Here is a 23,022-nt window from a genome sequence, read left to right on the forward strand (position 1 = left end):
CCCGACCAAAAAAAAAGTCATGCCCATCTACAGTATAACACACAAGCACTTAATTGGTCAGCCCAGCTTCCCCTCACTCACTCTCCTGTTGCCCAAAGCTACCCCCTAATCAAAAAAAAGTTATGCCCATCTACAGTATAACACACAAGCACTTAATTGGTCAGCCCAGCTTCCCCTCACTCACTCTCCTGTTGCCCAAACCACCCCCCTCACCAAAAAAAAGTCATGCCCATCTACAAAGTAACAAACACACATTGCATGGGGATACGTCAGGAAATAGAGTCATAGAGACGCACAGCAACTTCAATCCAACTCGTCCATGCCTACCACATATTCTAAATTAATCTAGTCCCATTTGCCAGCATTTGGCCCGTATCCCTCTAAACCCCTCCTATTCATATACCCATCCAGATGCCTTTTTAAGTGTTGTAATTGTACCAGCCTCCACCACTTCCTTTGGCAGTTTATTTCATACACACACCACCCTCTGTGTGAAAAAAGTTGCCCCCCCCCTTAGGTCCCTTTTAAATCTTTCCCTTCTCACCTTAAGCCTATGCCCTCTAGTTTTGGATTCCCCTATCCTGGAGAAAAGGCCTCAATTATTCACCCCATCCAGTCCCCTCATGCTTTTATAAATTTCTATAATGTCCCCCCTCAGCCTCTGACGCTCCAGGGAAAATAGCCCCAGTCTATTGAGCTTCCCCCTATGGCTCAAACCCCCCAACCCTGGCAACATCCAAGTAAATCTTTTCTAAATCCTTTCAAGTTTAACAACATCTTTTCTATAGCAGCGGGACCAGAATTGAATGCAGTATTCCAAAAGTGGCCTAACCAATGTAACTTTTAAAAAAACTATTTTATTGCTAAATAAACTGCTTTCAATGACACAAGAACAGAAAGTGCTGGAGAAACTCAGCAGGTCTGGTGGTATCTGTCCAGAGAGAAACAGAGTTAATGTCTGAAGACTTGAAACATTAATTCTGTTTTACACTCTACTGATGCTGCCAGACCTGCTGAGTTTCTTCAGCAATTTCTGTTTTTGTTTCAGATCCCCAGAATCCGCAGTTCTCTGTTTTATTTACTTCTTTCAATGTCTTGTTACAAATTGAAAAAAGGCCAATTAAAATCAAATCTTCCTGAAGAAGGAACTGTCTCACTAATGAATGTGACAATTGTCCCTTGAAAATAGATTTTGCATTTACCTCTTACAAAGTTGTCCCATGGCTTTACAGCCAATGAAGTGCTTTTGAAATAGCCTGTAGGGAGTGCAGTAAGCCCCCACAAACAGCCATGTGAAAATAACCAGATAATTTGTTTTTGCAACATTGATTAAGGGAAAAAAATGGCCAGAATGCCAAAACTAACTCCCCTGCCCTTGTCCAAAGTAATACCATGAGAGTTTTCTTGCCCATCTGAAAGGGGAGATGGCTTCAGTTTTTCTCAAAGACAGCACTGCCAATAATACGACACAGGAGTGTCAGCCTGGATTTTCATGTGAAGTCCTGCAGTGGGACTTAAACCCACATAGGATATCTGAAGGAAAGGGAGGAAGAGCCTATTCCAGTCTCCCCACTCCCCGCCAAAAGAGACTGTTTCACCTTAAGGCACCATTAAAAAAGCAGTGGCTGAAAATATTCAGAATCAGATCTATAGAGAAAAAGCAGCATGGCTTTGAGAGCTATGATCTCTCTCTCTTACACAAGGCAAAGCTGCTGGAAACAAAATGAAATTTTTTCCCAACAAAGAACATTGCTCTTACTTACATTTGAAACAAATGCACTGAAAGAAACAATATTGAACACTCTTCCTCATTGATTTCACTTACTGTTACCACTTCACACATAAGAACTAGGAGCAGGAGTAGGCCGTCCGGCCCTTCGAGCCTGCTCTGCCATTCAATAAGATCATGGCTGATCTTTTCGTGGACTCAGATCCACTTACCCGCGTTCTCACCGTATCCCTTAATTCCTTTATTGTTCAAAACAATATCTACCTTATCTTTAAAAACATTTACTGAAGTAGCGTCAACTACTTCACTGGGCAAGGAATTCCACAGATTAACAACCCTCTGGGTGAAGAAATTCCTTCTCAATTCAGTCCTAAATCTGCTCCCTCTAATCTTGAGGCTATGCCCTTTTGTCCTAGATTCACCTGCCAGTGGAAACATTCTCTCTACTTCTATCTTATCTATTCCCTTCATAATTTTATATGTTTCTATAAGATCCCCCCTCAATCTTCTGAATTCCAATTAATATAATCCCAATCTACTCAGTCTCTCCTCATAAGCCAACCCCCTCAACTCTGGAATCAACCTAGTGAACCTCCTTTGCACCCCTCCAGTGCCAGTACATCCTTTCTCAAGTAAGGAGACCAAAACTGCACACAGTACTCCAGGTGTGGCCTCACCAGCACCTTGTACAGCTGCAACATAACCTCTCTGCTTTTAATCTCAATCCCTTTAGCAATGAAGGACAAAATTCCATTTGCCTTCCTAATTACTTGTTGTACCTGCAGACCTACCTTCTGTGATTCATGCACAAGGACACCCAGGTCCCTCTGCATAGCAGCATGCTGCAACTTTTTACCATTCGAGTAATAATCCTTTTTGCTATTACTCCTACCAAAATGTATGACTTCACATTTATTTACATAGTATTCCATCTGCCAGACCTTTGCCCACTCACTCAATGTATCTATGTTCCTCTGCACACTTTGCTCTGCCACTCATCTTAGTGTCATCTGCAAACTTTGACACCCTACACGTGGTCCCCAAATCCAAATCATCTATATAAATTGTAAATAATTGCGGTCCCAACACCGATCCCTGAAGCACACCACTAGTCACTGACTGCCAGCTAGAATAGCACTCATTTATCCCCACTCTTTGCTTCCTGTTAGTCAACCAATCCTCTATCCATGCTAATACTTTACCCTTAATGCCATGCATCCTTATCTTATGCAGTAGCTTCTTGTGCAGCACCTTGTCGAAGGCCTTTTGGAAATCTAGGTACACCACATCCACTGGGTCCCCATTGTCCACCTTGCTCGTAATGTCTTCATAGAATTCCAAAAGATTTGTCAAGCATGACCTGCCCTTCATGAACCCATGCTGCGTCTGCCCAACAGGACAATTTCTATCAAGATGTCTTGCTATTTCTTCCTTGATAATAGACTCAAGCATCTTCCCCACTACCGGTCTATAATTCCCCATCTTTTGTCTACTTCCCTTTTTAAACAGTGGCATCATATTTGCTGTTTTCCAATCTGCTGGGAGTGCCCCAGAGTCCAGCGAATTTTGGAAAATTACCGCCAGTGCACCTGCTTTTTCTCCCACCATCTCTTTTAGTACCCTGGGATGCATTCCATCAGGGCCAGGAGACTTATCAATCCTTAGCTCCATTAGCTTGCCCAACAGTACCTCTTCCGTAATTATGATTGTTTCCAGGTCCTCACCTACCTTCGTCTCTTTGTCAATTACTGGCATGTTATTAGTGTCCTCCACTGTGAAGACCGATACAAAATACCTGTTCAATGCCTCAGCCATTTCATCATATCCCATAACTAAACTCCCCTTCTCATCCTCTAAAGGGCCAATGTTTACTTTAGCCACTCTTTTTCGTTTTATATATTTATAGAAACTTTCGCTATCTGTCTTTATATTCTGTGCTAGTTTTTTCTCATGTTCTATCTTACTTTTCTTTATAGCTTTTTGTGGCTTTCTGTTGACCTTTAAAGTTTTACCAATCTTCTAGTTTTATGCTGTTTTTGGCCACTTTGTATGCCTTCTCTTTCAATTTGATAGCCTCCCTTATTTCTTTAGACACCCATGGCAGATTACCCCTTTTCTTACAGTCTTTCCTTTACACTGGAATATACTTTTGCTGAGCACTTTGAAAAATTGCTTTGGAAGTCCTCCACTGCTCGTCAACTGTCCCACCATAAAATCTTTGTTTCCAGTCTACTTTAGCAAAGTCCTCCCTCATTCTATTGTAGTTTCCCTTGTTCAAGCACAGGACCCTGGTATTGGATTTTATCTTCACACTCTCCATCTGTATTCTAAATTCAACCATACTGTGATCACTCCTTCCAAGAGGATCCCTAACTATGAGGTCATTAATTATTCCTGTCTCATTACACAGGACCAGATCTAGGATAGCTTGCTCCCTCGTCGGTTCCATTACACACTGTTCAAGAAAACTATCACGGATACACTCAACAAACTCCTCCTCAAGGCTACCCTGACCGAGCTGGTTCGACCAATCTACATGTAGATTAAAATCCCCCATGATAATTGCTGTACCATTTTTACAGGCATTAGTTATTTCTTTGTTTATTGCCCGCCCCAATGTGATGTTATTATTTGGTGGCCTATAGGCTATGCCTATCAGTGACTTTTTCCTCTTAGATTTTCTAATTTCCACCCAGATGGATTCAGCCTCATTCTCCATAGAACCTATATCATCTCTCAGCACCACCCTGATGTCGTCCTTGAATATCAGAGCTACACCACCTCCCTTACCTTCCTGTTTGTCCTTCCGAATAGTCTGGTACCCTTGGATATTTAACTCCCAGTCGTGACTCTCCTGTAACCATGTCTCCGTAATGGCTACCAAATCATATTCATTCGCGATGATTTGTGCTGTTAACTCATCAACCTTGTTACGAATGCTACGAGCATTCAGGTAAAGTGCCTTTATGCTAGCTTTCTTACCCTCATGATTTCCAACATCTCTAATAATATCTCCTGAGTTATCCTTCCTTTTTGCTTCTTTCATAGTCTGCCTTGAACTTAAACCCTCCTGCACACATGCTAACCTGCTGATTACCTTTTTATTTACCATCATACTCCCTGTCGTTTTCCCTTTCCCTTCCCCCCAACTCACTAGTTTAAAGTCCTAGCGACCACCCTATTTATCCTTTTCACTAGAACACTGGTTCCAGATCGGTTCAGGTGGAGACCGTCCTATCGGTACAGATCCCTCCGGTTCCAAAACTGATGCCAATGCCCCATGAAATTGAACCCCTCTTTCCCACACCACTCCCTTAGCCACGTGTTAACTTCCCTAATTTTCTTATCCCTAAGCCAATTTGCACATGGCTCGGGCAGAAATCCGGAGATTATGACCCTCAAGGACCTGTTCCTTAATTTCGTTCCTAGTGCTTGATAATCCCCAAACAGGTCCTCCATCCTAGCCTTGCCTATGTTGTTAGTCCCAACGTGGACCACAACAACTGGATCCTCCCCCTCCCGCTCCAATATCCTTTCAAGCTGGTCAGAGATGTCCTGCACCCTGGCACTGGGCAGGCAACACACCATGCGGGACTCCCGATCAGGCTTGCAAAGGATACTATCTATCCCCCTAACTATAGAATCCCCTATAACTACCACTTGTCTTTTTGCTCCCCCCTCTTGAATGGCCTTCTGCACCATGGTGCTGTGGTGAGCTGGCTCATCCTCCCCGCAGCCCTTTTCCTCATCCACACAGGGAGCAAGTATCTCGTACCTGTTGGATAAGGTCAAAAGCTGAGGCTCCTCCACTCCTGAACTCAAGATCCCCCTAGCTGCCTCACTTGCAGTCACACCCTGTTGTCCCTGATCACTAACCGAATTTGAATTACTTAATCTACCAGGTGTGACTGCCTCCTGAAACAAAGCGTCCAGGTAACTCTCCCCCTCCCGGATGTGCCGCAGTGTTTGAAGCTCAGATTCCAGATCTTCAACTCTGAGCTGGAGTTCTTCCAGCAACCAGCACTTGCTGCAGATGTGGTCACTGCCGTTCACAATGGGATCAGCCAGCTCCCACATCATACAGCTACAGCACATCACCTGCCCAGCCATCTCTACTTAGTTAATTACTTTATTACTTTATATCAATTTATGAGTTAAATACTTTCTAATACTTCTCTGCTATGGTCTTTTCAAATAACCAATTAATAGATAAATAAAAAAAGAAAGTAAATTTTTAACCAATTACACGATACAGAAGAAATAGAAAAAGTATAAAAACCTCACCTTACCAACACACCAGAGTCCTTTTTTTGGTTAGAGGAGGAGGGTGGGTGGGAGACACTACACGTTTAGTGTCTCGGGTTCAGCTGCTGCCCAAATATATTCCCAGCAGCCCCCTGGTCCTCGCTGTCGCCTCTCCATCTGCTGCTGAAAAATGAATGACCTTTGACTGAACAAATCTAACTGCTGTGTTTTTTTTACCATTTGGCATATGCACAAATGTTGCTGACATCATTGTGTTCAAGCATAAGGATGTCATGAGGTGTATAGTTTGGGTCAATCGAATTTAAAGTTCGCAAGCCATGCTCAATGGTATTATCATCATGTTGACACATAATGATATTATCTGTGTATGTATGCTGGCAGTGGTGAAGGAAGTCTGTGACTTTGGAGTCTGCACATGCACGGTATGATCTTAGAGACAGGCATGCATGATGCATTTGCTTCGATGCATGCAAAGAAACCATCTTGCAACAGTCACTTCATACAGATAATGTCCAAAAACACAGTTTCCTGCTCTTCCTAAATCAATGCTAGTAGGCAGTAACCATCAGCTGGCAATCTTATCTTAGCTGCCAATCTGGGTGTGAACCACAAGTGAAATTTTATGAGTACAAAGTTTGGAAACATAAAAATTTCTAAGAAAAGGAAGAATTTATTAGGACTCATAGCTTTTTTGATTGATCACAGTCCCACATTCTCCTCATAACACAGAGTCCCAAAACCACATCTAGTTCTCCTCTGGATTCATTTTTCCTACATGCCTTAATGTTAAACCAACGTGTTTCTTCTTCACAACTTGTGACTCATTATTATTTCAGCCATTCCATAAATGTTTGCCTTAATATAATAATCAACAAGGTAGAACTTGACATAAAAATGTCCTGCTACTCCACACATATGAACACATTTTATTTTGTCCATCACATCAGCAATGTTCAGTATTTAATCTTTCCATTTACATTTGGTTGCTTCTCCTTCCATCTCTGTCTCAAGCTTGCTGCAGTGCTCCAGTGAAGCACAGCGCAAGCTGGAAGAACAACACCTCATTTTCTGCTTGGGGACCCTGCAGTCCTACAGACTCAATATCGAGTTCAATAATTTTGGGGCCTGAACTTTCCCATGTCCTAGACCCCAATCCCACACACCAGATCTTGGTATCACATAGCCTGCCATTGCACACTACCTAATGTTAGTCACTAACAGTACCCATTAACAGCTTTTCACCCTCCCAGCCAGATTGCTATCCACTCCTTTGTCTGTCCCAGTTTTTTTCTCTCTCTCTGGGCTCTATTCCCATCTATCTCTTATTCCTTACCCACTCCCCATCCCCCCCAGTCTATCTTCTGCATATAAACTGACATTTTCCTAGCTACCATCAGTACTGAGGAAGAGTCATTGGACCCGAAAAACTAACTCTGATTTCCCTTCACAGATACTGCCAGACCTGCTGAAATTTTCCAGCAATTTCTGTTTTTGTTTCTGATTTATAGCATGTAAAACCTTTTGGTTTTCATTGAGCATGTCCTTAAATTGTTTCTATCTCTGTCCACTCCAGATCCAGTATCTTTACAGATGGGATATAAATGGTGTTGTGAATTTAGTTATCCCTACAAGTTCCAATTATCCCTACATCCTCTCATTTCTGGTCTCTTGTGTGTCCTCGATTTCCTTCATTACGCCATTTGGTAGCAGTGTCTTCAACCACCTAAGCCCTGAGGACCATAATAAGACCACAAGACATAGGAGGAAAAGTGGCCATTCAGCCCATCAAATTTTCTCCACCATTCAAGGAGATTGTGGCTAATTTGATGAATATTGCCATTTACCTCTTCTCCATGCCCCTTGATTCCCACTCTGATTAAAAGTTTGTCTATCTCAGCCTTGAATATATTTAATGACCCAGCCTTGACATACTCAGAACTTTGAGGAAAGGAGCTGGGACATCATGGTGCGGTTGCACAGGACATTGGTGAGGCCACTTTTGGAGTACTGTTTAGAAAAGATTTATCAGGATGTTGCCAGGACTGGAGGGTTTGAGTTATAAGGAGAGGCTGGATAGGCATGGACTTATTTCACTGGAGCGTAGGAGGTTGACGGCTGACCTTAGAGAGGTTTATAAAATCATGAGGAGCATAGATAAGGTGAATAGCAACAACTTTTCCCCAGGGAGTTCTAAACTAGGGGACATATTTTTAAGGTGAGAGGAGAAAGATTTAAAAGGGACCTGAAAGGCATCTTTGTCATACAAAGTTTTGTTCGTGTATGGAATGAACTGCCAAAGGAAGCGATGATATAACATTTAAAAGACATTTGGATAGTTACACGAATAAGAAAGGTTGGGAGGGATGTGGTCCTAATGCAGGCAAGCGGGACTAGTTTAGTGGTCAATAAGGACAAATTGGATCAAAGGGTCTGTTTCCATTCTGTATGACTCTATGGAGGCAATGTCTTCAAACATCTAAGCCCTGAGGACCATAATTAGACCACATGACATTGGAGGAAAAGTAGGCCATTCAGCCCATCAAACCCTCCGTGGTAAGGGCCCTAGTGTGCCTGCCAGGGTTGGTAGAGGGGTCTGTGTGCTTAGAGTGGTGTTTGGAAGCAAAGTCATGGACCTGGACAAGGAGCATCACTAGGATCCATGTTTTTTGTCCCTGCTTTGCAAACAACTGAGAGCACATGGGCTTGTGTGCAATATAATACTAAGAATTGAGAACTGGTTAACAGACAGAAAACAGAGAATAGGAATACATGGGTCATTCTCAGGATGGCAGGTTACAACCAGTAAAGCACTGAAAGGATCGATGCTTGGACCACAGTTGTTCACAGTGATCAGTGATGTAGATGTGGGAACCAAATGTAATAATTCCCATTTTCGCTCATGACACAAAACTGAAAGACAATGTAAGTTGTGAGAAGGATGCAATGAGGGTTCAAGGGGATAACACAAGGACTGCAAATGCCGGAAATCTGAAACAAAGCCAGAAATTGCTGGAAAAACTCAACAGGTCTGCAGCATCTGTGGAGTGAAAGCATTTTGGGTCCATTGACCCTTCTTCAGAACTGATGGTAGCTTGGAAAAGGTGGTGCATATGCTGAAGACAGGTGTTGGGGTGGTGGGTGGATGGCATTGATTAAAGTAGTAAGCAATAGGTGGAAATGGAGCCCAGAGGATGAGAATGACAGTTAGCCAGGAAGCACCTGTCTCTGGCTCCAGCAAAGCTCACGCTGGCAGAACAGCAGCTCATTTTCCGCTTGGGAACCCTGCAGCCTTCAGGACTCAACATCAAGTTCAACAATTTTGGAGCCTGAAAACCTCCTCTATGTCCTTTACCCACACCCATACACTAGGCCCTGTCATTTGGCTTTCAGCACAGCCAAATCATTTTCACCTATTATGATCCCCATTAGCAGTTCTTCTTTCTCCCTCGTTTACCCATCCCCTTGTCTGCCTGTGTCTTTCTCTTCCTCTGGGCTCCATCTCCATTTTTGCTTAATCCTTTACTCCCCCCACCCCTGTCCTCAGCATAATGACCAACTTTTCCTAGCTACCATCAGTTCTGAAGAGGGGCCACCGAACTTGAAACGTTAACTCTGCTTTCTCTCCATAGATGTTGCCAAACCTGTTGAGTTTCTCCAGCATTTTCTGATTTTGTTTGATGTTTCAAGGGCATTTGAACAGACTGAACAGACTGGGCAAGAAATGGCCGATGGAATATCATGTAAATAAGTGTAAATTTATTTGTGTTGGTAAACAAAACAGAAAGGCAGAATACTTCTTAAATGGTGAGAGGTTTTGAAGTGCTGATGTCCATGGGGATCTGGAAAAAGGGGACATTTATTCAGAATAAGGGGCAGGCCATGTAAGACTGAGGTGAGAAGGAATTTCTTACTCAGAGAGTGATGAATCTTTGGGAGAGGGCTGGGAAGCTCAATCAGTGAGCATGTTCAGGACCAAAATGGATAGATTTCCGGATACTAATGATGTTAAGTATATGGCAATAGTGAAGTAAAATGGCATAGAGACAGACAATTAGCCATGATCCAATTGGATGGCAGAGCACACTAAGTTGGTAAGTGGCTGACTCCTGCTCCAATTTCCTGTGCTCCTATGTCCTAATTTTCCTTTTTCTGACTCTATAACAAATTTTGTGTGGTAATTCTCCTATGAAACACCCTGGGATATTTTTGTACTTCAAAGGACATATGTGAATGTAGTTTGCTGTTAGAGACTCCGTTTATAAAAATAAAAATTGGTTTAGATATTATTTGGATCTGCTTATAATTGAAAATATGTTTGAAGCTTTAGATAATTTTGATCGTGTAGAAAATTAACTTAAAGCGTAGATTGAATCTCAACTTCTTTTTTATCAAGAGAATTAAATCAAAGCTAAATAAATTGATTCACAGTGTAGACAGGATAAGTAAATTGCATGGTGTGATTGCGACCAGCAAGCAAAAACAGACAACAAAAATAAAAGGGCATTGCTAGTTGAAGGTTTGGCGATCGATACTGGAACAATCAAAATTGGAGTTATTCAGGAGCCCAGTGTTAAAGATAATTCTGAGCCAGAGGAGATTACAGAGACAGAAAGAGTGAGGCCATAGAAGGCTTTGAATACAAGGATGAGAGTCGAGGAGTTAATGTTGGCTAGCAAGTACAAGTTCATTAGCCGAGTGGGACCTAAGGCCAGGAGAGGCAAGTAGGCCATTCAGCCCATCAAGTCTGTGCTTTTATTTAATGAGATCATGGCTCATCTGATAACCCTCAACCCTCCTGGCTTTTCCTCATAATCCTTGATTCACTTACTGATTAAAAATCCATCTGTCTCGACCTTGAATATACTTAATAATCCAACCTCGACAGCCCCGTATGGCAAAGAATTCCATGATTCACTACCTCAAGTTTACTATGGATAAACATAGAAACATAGAAGATAGGTCATTGATGAAGCAGCAGGAGATGACGACTCTGGGACACAACCCTGAGGAATTCCTGCATCAATGTCCTGGGACTAAGATGACTCGTCTCCAATAAGCCTTTGTGCTCCAAATTCATCTTGATGCCACGCTTGTTCAAATGCTGTCTTGTTGTCATAGAAACATAGAAACATAAATGATAGGAGCAGGAGGAGGCCATTCAGCCCTTCGAGCCTGCTCCATCATTCATCACGATCATGGCTGATCATCCAACTCAATAGCCTAATCCTGCTTTCTCCCCATAATCTTTGATCCCATTCACCCCAAGTGCCATATCTAACCATCTCTTGAACACATTCAATGTTTTGGCATCAACTATTCCTGTGGTAATGAATTCCACAGGCTCATTACTCTTTGGGTGAAAAAATGTCTCCTCATCTCCGTCCTAAATCATCTACCCGAAATCCTCAGACTGTGACCCTTGGTTAGGAACACCCCCCCCCGCCATCGGGAATATCCTCCCTGCATCTACCCTGTCTTGCCCTATAAGTCTCTATCAGATTCCCCCTTCATTTGTCTGAACTCCAGCAAAAACAATCCCAACCTACTCAATCTCTCCTCATGTCTCAGTTTTACCATCCCCGGAATCAGCCTGGTAAACCTTCAGCACACTCCCTCGAGAGCAAGAGCATCCTTCCTTAGAAAAGGAGACCAAAACTGCACTCCAGGTGTGGTCTCACCAAGGCCCTGTATAACTGCAGCAACACATCCCTGCTCCTGTACTCAAAACCTCTCACAATGAAGGCCAACATACTTTTTATCTTCTTTACCACCTGCTGCAACTGCATGCTTACCCTCAGTGACTGTTGCACAAGGACACCCAGGTCCCGCTGCACACTCCCCTCTCCTAATTTACAGCCATTCAGGTAGTAATCTGCCGCCTTGTTTTTGCTTCCAAAGTGAATAACCTCACATTTATCCAAATTATACTGCATCTGCCATTGATTTGCCCACTCGCACAACCTGTCCAGATCATGCTGAAGGATCTCTGCATCCTCGTCACAGTTCACACTCCCACCCAACTTGGTATCATCTGCAAACTTTGAGATGTTACATTTTATTCCCTCATCCAAATCATTGATATATATTGTGAATAGCTGGGGTCCCAGCACTGATCCCTGTAGCACCCCACTAATTAATTTGAAAAGTATCCATTAATTCCTACTCCCTGTTTCCTCTCTCCCAACCAGTTTCCTATCCATCTCAATACACTTCCCCCAATCCCATGTGCTTTAATTTTGCACATTAATCTCTTATGCGGGACTTTGTCAAATGCTTTCTTAAAGTCTAAACATACGACATCAACTGGCGCCCCCCTTGTCAACTCTACTTCGTTACATCTTCCTGGAATTCCAACAGATTTGTCAAGCATGATTTCCCCTTCATAAATCCATGTTGACTCTGTCTGATCCTGCCACTGCTTTCTAAATGCTCTGCTATAAAATCCTTGACAATGGATTCGAGAATTTTCCCCACTACCGAAGTTTAAATGGGGCAGGCCAGAACAGGAGTGTATTGGAACAGCCAGGCGTTGAAGTAACAAGGGTGTAGTTGAGGTTTTAGCAGCAGATGAGCTGAGGAAAGTGCTAAGTTGAACGAGGAGTGGAATTATGTGTCTTAATGATGGTGAGGATATTTAAGGTCAAGAATGCCACCAGGGTTGTGAATCAGTCTGCTTCTACTTCAAACAATTGCCAGGCAGGGAAATAGATCAGAAGCTGGGGAAGAAACTTTGTAGTAGGGCAAAAGACAATGGCATCAGGAATTTCAGCTCATCTAGTCCTGGACATTAGATGGGCAGCGTGATAATTTAGAGACAGTGAAGAAGTCAAGAGGGATCTTGAAAAAGTAGACCTGACTATTGTCAGCTTTCATGTGAAAATTGGTGATGATGTTTTTCAGATGATGTTGCCATGGGGCAGTAAATAGCTGAGAAATAGGAGAGGGGCAAGGATAGATCCTTGGGGACCAACAGAGATAATGGTGTGGGGAAAGATTTTAATCCCTAAAAGTGGCAATGGGCTTCAAGATCAAAGCAGAAGCCATGGAAGTTGTAAATCAATTTAAATAGTTTAGAAACAAATATCTGAACAACATTATTGGCTAGAAATCTGTGAGTAAGCCAGCCACCTGCCATTTCTGTGATGGTAAAGGATCATCTTCCTGTACAGGAAGAAAAAGATACAAAACTTGCATATAGTTGTGTATAAAGGTTAGTGGTGAGGCCCAAGCAACAATGATTTGTTTTGTTTATTACATACAACAGTCAAAATTCTTGCGCATTTTCAAAAAGACAGCTCAGATCTGTGTTGTTTCTTCATATTGCAAAGCTGATGAAAATGTACCTTCTGTGGGGTTCCCTTCTCCCTGAATAATAGCAACTAGTTATAAAGCACAATTTGTTTTGGGTGTGATGTTACAATGAAAGAATTGGACTCCCAGCAGGAATGGGAAGAATAATTATTGTTGATCAAGGAGTTAAGTGTTGAGCATACTTTTAAAGAGAGAAAGATGTAGTAACACATTTAGTGCTTTTGATTTCAGTTGTTTGCCATTCAGCAACACTGTTTTGTCATCCCTGGCCATCTGCTAAAATCATCTATTCTGTGACCTTTGGCTGATCCTTTTTCAAATGCCCTGTTGCTTAGCCTGCTCTGTGGCTTTTAATACCCACAGCTGTCAAGTATCTTCAAGCACAGAAAATAAAGGTGTACTTAACTATTTTCCCATCTTGGTATTAATACTAAATGCCTTTCAAACTTGTCAGCTTCCCCAGCTGTAATTACGTAAATTATCTACTTAATTTTTGGTAATCTGTTCAAATTTTATCCCTTTCTTCTGACCATTTTGTTTTCCCTTATAGTTTGATATTCTTACAATATGGACTTTTTAAATTACGATAATTTATCTAAACTATAACTTCACTCACAGGTCCTTATGTCAGGGACAGACTGCTGGTGGTCATTGACTTACTTTGAGAACTACTATGTATTTTGAAAAATATGGACTTATTAGCGATAGGCAGCATGGTTTTGTGCAGGGAGGGTTGTGTCTCACAAACTTAGTTGAGTTTTTTAAAGAAGTGACAAAGATTATTGATGAGTACAGGGCAGTAGATGTTTACTATATGGATTTTAGCAAGGTCTTTGACCAGGTCCCTCATGGCAGGCTGATACAAGTGTGAAGTCACATGATATCTGAGGTAAGCTGGTAAAATGGATAAAGAACTGGCTTAAACATAGAAGACAGAGAGTAGTGGTGGAAGAGTGTTTTTCTGACTGGAGATCTGTTACCAATGGTGTTCCACAGGAATCAGATTTGAGACCCTGATGTTGGTAATATATATAAATGATTTGGAGGAGAATGTAGGTGGCCTGAATAGTAAGTTTGTAGACAACACAAAGACTGGGGGAGCTGCGGATAATGAAGAGGATTGTCAGAGCATACAGCAGGATATAGATAGGCTGGAGAACTGAGTGGAGAAATGGCAGATGGAGGTTAATCTAGACAAATGTAAAGTGATGCATTTTGGAAGATCTAGTGCAGGAGGTAAGTATGCAGTAAATGGCAGAACCCTTAGTAGCATCAACATACGGAGGGATCTAGGTGTACAGGTCCACAATTCCCTGAAAGTGACAACCCAAGTGGATAAGGTGTCAAGAAGGCATATGGCATGTTTGTCTTCATTGGTCAGACCATGGAGTATTAACATTGGCAAGTCATGTCGCTGCTGTATAGAACTTTAGTTAGGCCACATTCGGAATATTGTCTACAGTTTTGGTCGCCACACCTTTCAAACACTTGAACTCTACCACCTGGAAAACCAAGAGCAGTACATACATGTGAACACCACCACGACATGCAAGTTCCCCTCTAAGTCTCACACTATCCTGAGTTGGGAATATACTGCCTTCAATGTCACTGCATCAAAATCCTAGAACTCCCTCCCTAACAGCATTGTGGGTGTCCCTACATCACAGACTGCAGCAGCTCAAGAAAGCAGATCACCATTGCTTCCTCAAGGGCATTTAAGAATGGGCAATAAATGTTAGTCCAATCAGTGACGCCCAGCTCCTATAAAAGGATTTTTAAGAAAAGGCATTTCCTATTGTCATTTCTGTTTCAGCTTCAGTGGTTCAATAAATTATGTTAAATTGCTGCTGCATCCAAGATTCAAACTTCAAGGCAACATCCAAAGCAGTTATTAAAATGTAGTCATGTTTGTATTAATTTAGTGCAATCTGACAAACTGTGGTCAGCTCTGAAATTTGATAATGGAGGTAAGTTTGTGGATTTATCCGCTAGTTTAGTCATGTGAGTCATAATGCTAACTCATTTAAATTGGCACAAAACATGGTTGGAACTCCTTACTGGTGAGGTAAACTGAAATTTGACTTAAGCTATTTAGAGTTTACAAATTTGCAGCCACAAATTACAAAAGTAAACAAGCTCATCAACCAAACCAAAATTATTACAAAAAAGGAAATAGATATTTTAAAAACTCAAAAGTTTGAGATAAGGCATAAATATTTCCAGGAGGCTGGACTTTAGTTAAACAGAACATTTGAAAAGCCACTGGAAAAGGCTATTTGGTCTACTCAACACAGGCATGGTGCAATGTTGAAGTGTGACTGAACTGCATCTTTCAACATTAGTATGAATATTTCCAAGTCCATATGGGTTACAACTGATAGGTTATATCTGAGAAATTTATTAAAATTCAATAAGAACATAGCACTTTAAGTGAATAAAGATACGAAATCAGATGTTATCTTGACAATAATGAGGATCACAGATGAGGAAGGCCATTTGCTCTTCTTAATTCATCTATTCAGAACAACCTCATATTTATATAAAATAAAACAAAGAACTGCAGATGCAGGAGATCTGAAACAAACAAAAACAGAAATTGCTGGAGAAACTCAGTAGGTCCGACAGCATTTGTTCTGAAGAAGGGTCACTGGACACGAAATGTTAACCTTACTTTCATCCTGTTTAAAATCAGTGTTCCTTCAATTATTTCATTGTTGTCACCCCACTAATATGCTAAAAGAAGATTTCAAACTATGGGAAAGAATTTCAGGGAGTTGTAACTAAAGTGAACTCTCTTTAAATATTAGTGGGAAATCAAAAATAACCAGTAATAGCAGTACAAAGAACAAAGAACAGTACAGCACAGGAACAGGCCATTCAACCCACCAAGACTGGGTTGACATATGATGCCTTTCTAAACTAAAAACCTTTTGCCTCTACATAGTCCGTATCCCTCTATTCCCTGTCTATTGATATATCTGTCAAGATGCCTCTTATATGTTGCTATTGTATCTGCCTCCACCACCTCCTCTGGTAGTGCATTCCAGACACTTACCACCCACTGTGTAAAAACTCGCCTCTCACATCTTTAAACGTATCTCCTTTTTACCTTAAACCTATGTCCCCTAATAATTGACATTTCTACCCTGGGGAAAAGATTCTGACTATCCATTCCATTTATGCCTCTCATAATTTTGTAAATTTCTAACAGGTCATCCCTGATGCTTTGACATTCAAGTGAAAACAACCAAGTTTTTCTAATCTCTCCTCACAGCTAATACCCTCCAACCCAGGTAACATTGTGGTAAACCTTTTCTGTACCCTCTCCAAAGCCCCCACACCCTTCTTATAATGAGTTGTGTAGAGTTCTTCAGTTCATTGAGTAAAATCATAGAGCAAGATGAAATTTGTCAAACAACTATCCACAGCTACCTCTGTTTCTCTGGTCGATAAAAAAAATTGCATTCTGATTTTAGGACATTTAGGCCTACAAAAATGCATTTTTTACCATACCTCTCAAATAAATGAAATCAAGAAGTATCTCAAACAGTTCATATATATACAGTCATTCAACAGAATACAAAATATTCCACTCTGGATTTTAACCAATGGTCATCTTCTTATTAGGTATTATCACAAAAGTCACTAGCATTTTTTTAAACATGGAACCAATTGCTTCTGTATGGGAAATAGATGACTAAATGATTTAGACACACATAGTTCAGTTCTTAGTATGATGTGAAGATTTATTTTCTGAAATGGAGTTGACTAATAGGTCATCACCACACAAAGAACTGCAAACTCAGATAAATGTGAGATATGGATGATTCTGGATTCACAATATACTGAGGACAGGAGCACATTTATCAAATGTGTGAGGCTTGTGTTGATCAAACAGTAAAATGCTGAACTTGAAAACAAGGTGAACATTCTGTCCAACCACACTCCATACTGCATTGGATGAAAAAGGAGTATTTGTGTGACATAAGTCACCTTGCCAGCAGAGTGGAGTGCACTCAAAGGAGAGATGGAGAGGAACAGGAAATCTCTGTCCATTTTTTATTCAATGCTGAGTGCCTGTGATAAGGATGAGTTGGGAGATATGGGTGAGTGACTTCCTAAGCACTTTGGCTCTCAGGAGCAGTGGTTTCCAAGGGGACATTCATTAATAAATGGACAATCAAACAAATATAGCATGAACAAACAGAATCTAGGTCAAAAATAGCTAGGAAAAGAGAATTAAAAATATTAAAGATATTACATTAAAATCAACATTGACAAAGTGTTACTTAAAAGGCAACAAATATGCCAAACCAAAGTATTCTCCTATTTAACTTCTTACCACATGTGGACAAGGTGCCCAGGTTAAAATTGATTTAAAGGCAGGTGCAAGCTTTAACACTTGGACACAGAGGCAGTTGGTGTCACTGTTGTAGACTTCCGGAAGCTCAGAGCCTTGGAGTCTGAATTGTGCTTCCATGAATTTGATAAGTTTTACAAATAAACAATAGAAAAATACAAGTGTTGGTAACTAGGAAATTGATGCAGGGAGGTTGGAACCTGGTTGAACTCAAATGATGATTGTGGAGTTAATTTGAATGATCTTTGAGGAAAGCAATGGAAGAAAGAGCTATGTACAGCACAGATGGAGTCTGGAAGTGCTATTGAAACTCATTGAAAGGAATTTTCCACTCCAGATAGCATCCTTGATTATTGGAAGGCTGCTGAACTGTGATTTATGCCATGATCTCACTATGAGGTGGGGCAATGAATCAGGCCCCAAGTCTATCTCAGCAGGGCAACTTTATCCCTTGCTTTTGCTGTTGCTGTTATTCTGAACCATATGCTAGCTATCTAGCCAAAGGAGCCAATCGACTCCCCAGAAAGAGAACTAAAGCATGGTAAAACAAAACGGCAAAAACTTGAACATATAGAATCCATCAAATAATCAGAGAAACTAATGCCATTTTACGGGAGATGATAAAACAGCTGAGTGTTCGTTTTTCAGCAGTAATCCTGGGGAAGTTAATCTTTCTCATATTGACTGGAGAGCACAAAGAGGGCAGTCTATTTGCAAGGATTTTTTGAAATTGTGAAGAGCTCATTTCTAAAACAGTGTATCGGGGAATTTGCAAAATTTGATGCAGTATCAGATTTAGTTTTAATGAGGAGAGATGAATATGCAACATAGAAGTAAGGGAAAATTTGGAATCCGGTGATCATAATGTTCTAACATTCAGTCTAGACATGAGGGAAAAAATACAATAGCAAGCCAATTTTTGAAAAAAGCTGACTGTAAGGGTTTAGGAGAGTGTATGAGAACAGTAAAGTAGAAAGAGATAATAGAAGGAATATATGCATAAGGAAACAGGATAGGTTCAAAGGGATAATTTTTATTATTCAAAATAAAATTATCATTGAAACTTGTCAGGGATTGTATATGAGACCATCTTGACTTATTATCAAAGAAAAAGGATACAACTCATTTTTGAGACAGAGAACTTTGGGAAAGAGACATGAATTTCCGGATCACCAACTCAAAGGACCACATAAGATTTCACATTTTAAGATTTATAATGTAATTAATGAATTAAAATTAACATTGACTTAGTCGGTAACTAATACACTAAACCAGAAGTATTCCACTGTTTAACCTCTTAACACACGTGGACAGGGGCCCAGATTAAAATTGACTCAAAGGGAGATGCAAGCTTTAACACATGGACACAAGCAGTTGGTCTCACTGCTATATACTCGCAGACGCTCAGAGTCCTGGGGAACTGAATCCACTGCAGGTGCTACTACATCAAGCAGAAGAAATAAATTGTTTTTGGGTTAACCAATCAGTGACTTTTCACACAATGGAAAACCCCATGCTGTGACTACACCATACTCATCGTAGGCATGCAGTCTTAGATTTGAAGTCCACTCTGCTAGACATTAACTTTCCACAATCCTTGAGTCTTCAAACATGGGTTCAGTATCTCTTTCCTTGATGGTTTACCCAAAGTCAGTCCATCTCTTCTGCTTGGTGTGGCAGCACCTGCTTTGGGCCTACCTCCATTGTGTTATGTCTCATAGTCAGTATACCTTTAAGAGATATTCTCATGATATCAAGCCTGTATCATAGCATGGTTCCTGAGGAAAGAAACATCTAATACTCCATCCTAACTCGGATCATTTGAAGTATGACAATCTAATAGAATCTTGCTCCTCTGTAATAGCCCTGACACTTAAGACGTGAGAAATCCAATGTTTGAACATAATAATTAGTTTTAATCAAAGTCTGTCGGATTTATCAGTACCATGGTATTCAGGTCCAGTTTCTTGTGTTATGCATACCAATGAGCTTGCAGAATGGTAAGTAAGGCAGTGAGGCTGTTTTATGTTATACATACTCTTTCTAACACTGAATTTTAAAATGCTAAGGAAAAGAACAGGATCACAAGATTTATAAAGTCAAGGAATACTAAGAAACCTTTTTCACTCATGGGATGTGGGCATCATTAGCTGGGCGAACATCTATTGCCTATCCCTAAATTCCCTCAAGTAGGTTATGGCAAGCAAACATCTTGAAACTCTGTAGTCCATGTGTTGGCAGTAGACCCACAATGCCATTAGGGAGGGAATTCCAGGATTTTGACCCAGTAACACTAAAAGAATGACAATGTATTTCCAAGTCAAGATGGTGAGGAGAACTTGCAGGTGGTGATGTTCCATGTATCTGCTGCACTTGCTCTTCAAGATGGAAGCATTCATGGTTTTGGAAGGTGCTGACTAAGGATCTTTGGTGAATTTTTGCAGTGAATCTTGTAGATAGGACACACTGCTGCTGCTAACTGTCAGTAGTGAAGGAGGTGCATATTTGTGGATGTGGTGCCAGTCAAGTGGGCTGTTTTGACCTGGATAGTGTTCAACTCCTTGGGTGTTGTTGAAGTTGCATTCATAACGAGCCGATAACAACTAATGCCTAAAACAGCAAGTATGATTTATTCTTCTTAAAATGGTTTTAAAGATAATCCCATCAGATTATAGACCTGTAAGTCTTACTTTCACAGCAAAAGCTTGAAATTATTAAGACAGAATACATAAAGGGTCACACATTTAAGGCAAAGATGAGGAAGAATTTCTTCTTTCAGAACGTAGTGAGTCTGTGGAACCTTGGAGCATTTAGGATTGTCAAGACTGGGTTAATATGTATATTCAAGTCTGAGATATATTTTAAATCAATAAGGGAATCAAGGGTTATGGGGAAAAGGAAGGAAACTGGAATAGAGGGTTATCATATTAGCTATGATCTCATTGAATGGGGAAGCAGATTCAATTGACCTACTTCTGTTCCTGCATCTTATGATCTTAATTATGAGTTAAAACAAACTGTCAGTATGCTTTTGGAGTGCAGATTACACTTTAAAATCACATGGCCCTTGAATTGCTATTTCTAGTTATAAAATATATTACAATACTGTATATTAAAATATTATAATATTTCAGATATCCAGCACTTTTTTGTACACGAAAACAGGAAATAGGTACATGAAAAACAGATGCTGTGAATATCAATTTCTGCCTCATGAACTTTAAATATGAACATAAGAATTAGGAGCATGAGTATTCTACATGCTTCCCTCAGCCTACTCTGCAATTCAATATAATAACGGCTTATCTTCAACATCAACTCTACTTTCCTGCTGACTCCCACATTCATTTGTTCACTATGAGAGCAAAAAGCTATCATCTCAGCCTTAAACATATTCAATGTTGCAACCAAAAGATTCAATGGTAAAGAATTTAAAACGTTCATAACCCTTCAAGTGAAATCTCTCCTCGTCTCAGTCCTAAACGATCATTCCATAATCCTGAGACTGTGCCCTCCTATTTTGGATTCCCCTGGTGGCTGAACAAAAGTATCAACCCTGCCAAAGTTTTACACATTTCAATGAGATCACCTCTAATTCTTCTAAGGCTCGGAGAATATGCAGAAAACGTATTCAATCTGTCATTATAGGACAACTGTCCGATCCAGGGAACCAATCCAATGAATCTTCACTGCACAAGTATCGACTTTGTCAGCATTCGCTGAGCTAGTGTGCAGGAAATTAAGCCCCACTAATATATATAACAAATGTCAAAGAATTTAGTCAAACTCTCTGAAGTCCCAACTTTACGTCACTGATGAACCTAGGATAAAAGAAACAGTTATCAGGTTTCTGTACTTAAGACGAAGAGAGCTATATATTGTAAACAGATTGTTTTAACTGATGGGAGAAAAGAAACATGAATTGCTAAATGATAACTTTCTATCCTTAAACTTTATCCCTCCTTAAAATAAAACCATATACATTCAAATAGACACATAAAAAGACAATGCAAGACACAAATATTACAGGTGGGAAGGAGCAAGTAAACAAAAATCAATCAAGCACAGTTCTGGCACCAGTCCAGATTACAGGCACAATGAAACATTTTCCTTTAGCTCCCTTTCAGATCATTTCAACTTTCTGAGGAGAACGCAATGTGTGGACAAACCAATTCTCAGCCCTTCATTCACTGGATGAGGATTTGCCATTTCAGTATGTTTGAAGGTGGTTTTCCTTTTTCCTTTCAAGAAAGAAATTTGCAGAGAGTGGGTATGGCTAACCGCTTGTGCAGAACGAAGGGAGAGAAAGATATTTTCTCCTTCGCAGGCTGGATGTTTCTCCTGTATTTTCTGAATGCAAAGCTGTATCCACTTGTCCAGGAATCAATCAAAACGCTGAATACTCCTGAACACAAACACAACTGGTTCTGGTCGAAAAACCCATCAAAAGTCTGTCAATGAGCAAAACAGCCCTAAGCACACATTCACAGAGCTGAAGTGTCTAGTATCCTCCCCCACTGCTTGTATATGGCAGTATTTTAGCTACAACACACAATGTGTTCTGGTAACATGGCTTTTCCCAATTTTAAGTCCATAAAATAAAAACAGTTTCACAATTTGTTTTAAATGTCGAGACCAAATTGCATACAGTATTCTAGACTGGTTTTCCATAAGCCATGGGCAATTGTAACAAAACCTTTATTCTTGTATTCAAGTCCCCTTGCAATAAAGACTAACATGGCATTTGCTTTCTTATTTGCTTGCTGCACCTGCATGCAACCTTTTCACGTTCCTTGTGTGAATACACCTAAATCTCTCATGACATCAACATTTGCAAATTTCACATCTCTCCAGAAATATTCTACTTCTCTATTCTAATGTTTCTCCATTTGCTACCTTGTTAGCCATTCAATTAACTTGTCTTTATATCTGTAGCCTCTCAGCCCTCCTCACAACTTAGAATCTCATATGGCTTTGTATCATCAGCAAATATAGATATATTGCTCTTTGTCTCTTTCAAAGAATATAGAACACAACTAAGTCATTAACATACATTATTTCTGCACTAATCACGGGATCGCTAATGGTGACCATGAAATCACTGTCAATTGTTGTAAAACTGCATCTGGTTTACTAATGTCCTTTAAGGAAGGAAGGACATTGTCCTTACCTGGTCTGCCTTACATGTGACTCCAGACCTGTAGCAATGAGTTGACTCTTAACTGTCCTCTGTGCAATAAATGCTGGCCCAACCAGAAAAAAGCCACATTGCATGAACAAGTAAAGAAAAAACAACAAGGTGCAGAGCTGGATGAACACAGCAGGCCAAGCAGCATCATAGGAGCAGGAAGGCTGA

The sequence above is a fragment of the Rhincodon typus genome, chromosome 3, assembly GCF_021869965.1.
Source record: "Rhincodon typus isolate 14 chromosome 3, sRhiTyp1.1, whole genome shotgun sequence".
Lineage (NCBI taxonomy): Eukaryota > Metazoa > Chordata > Chondrichthyes > Orectolobiformes > Rhincodontidae > Rhincodon > Rhincodon typus.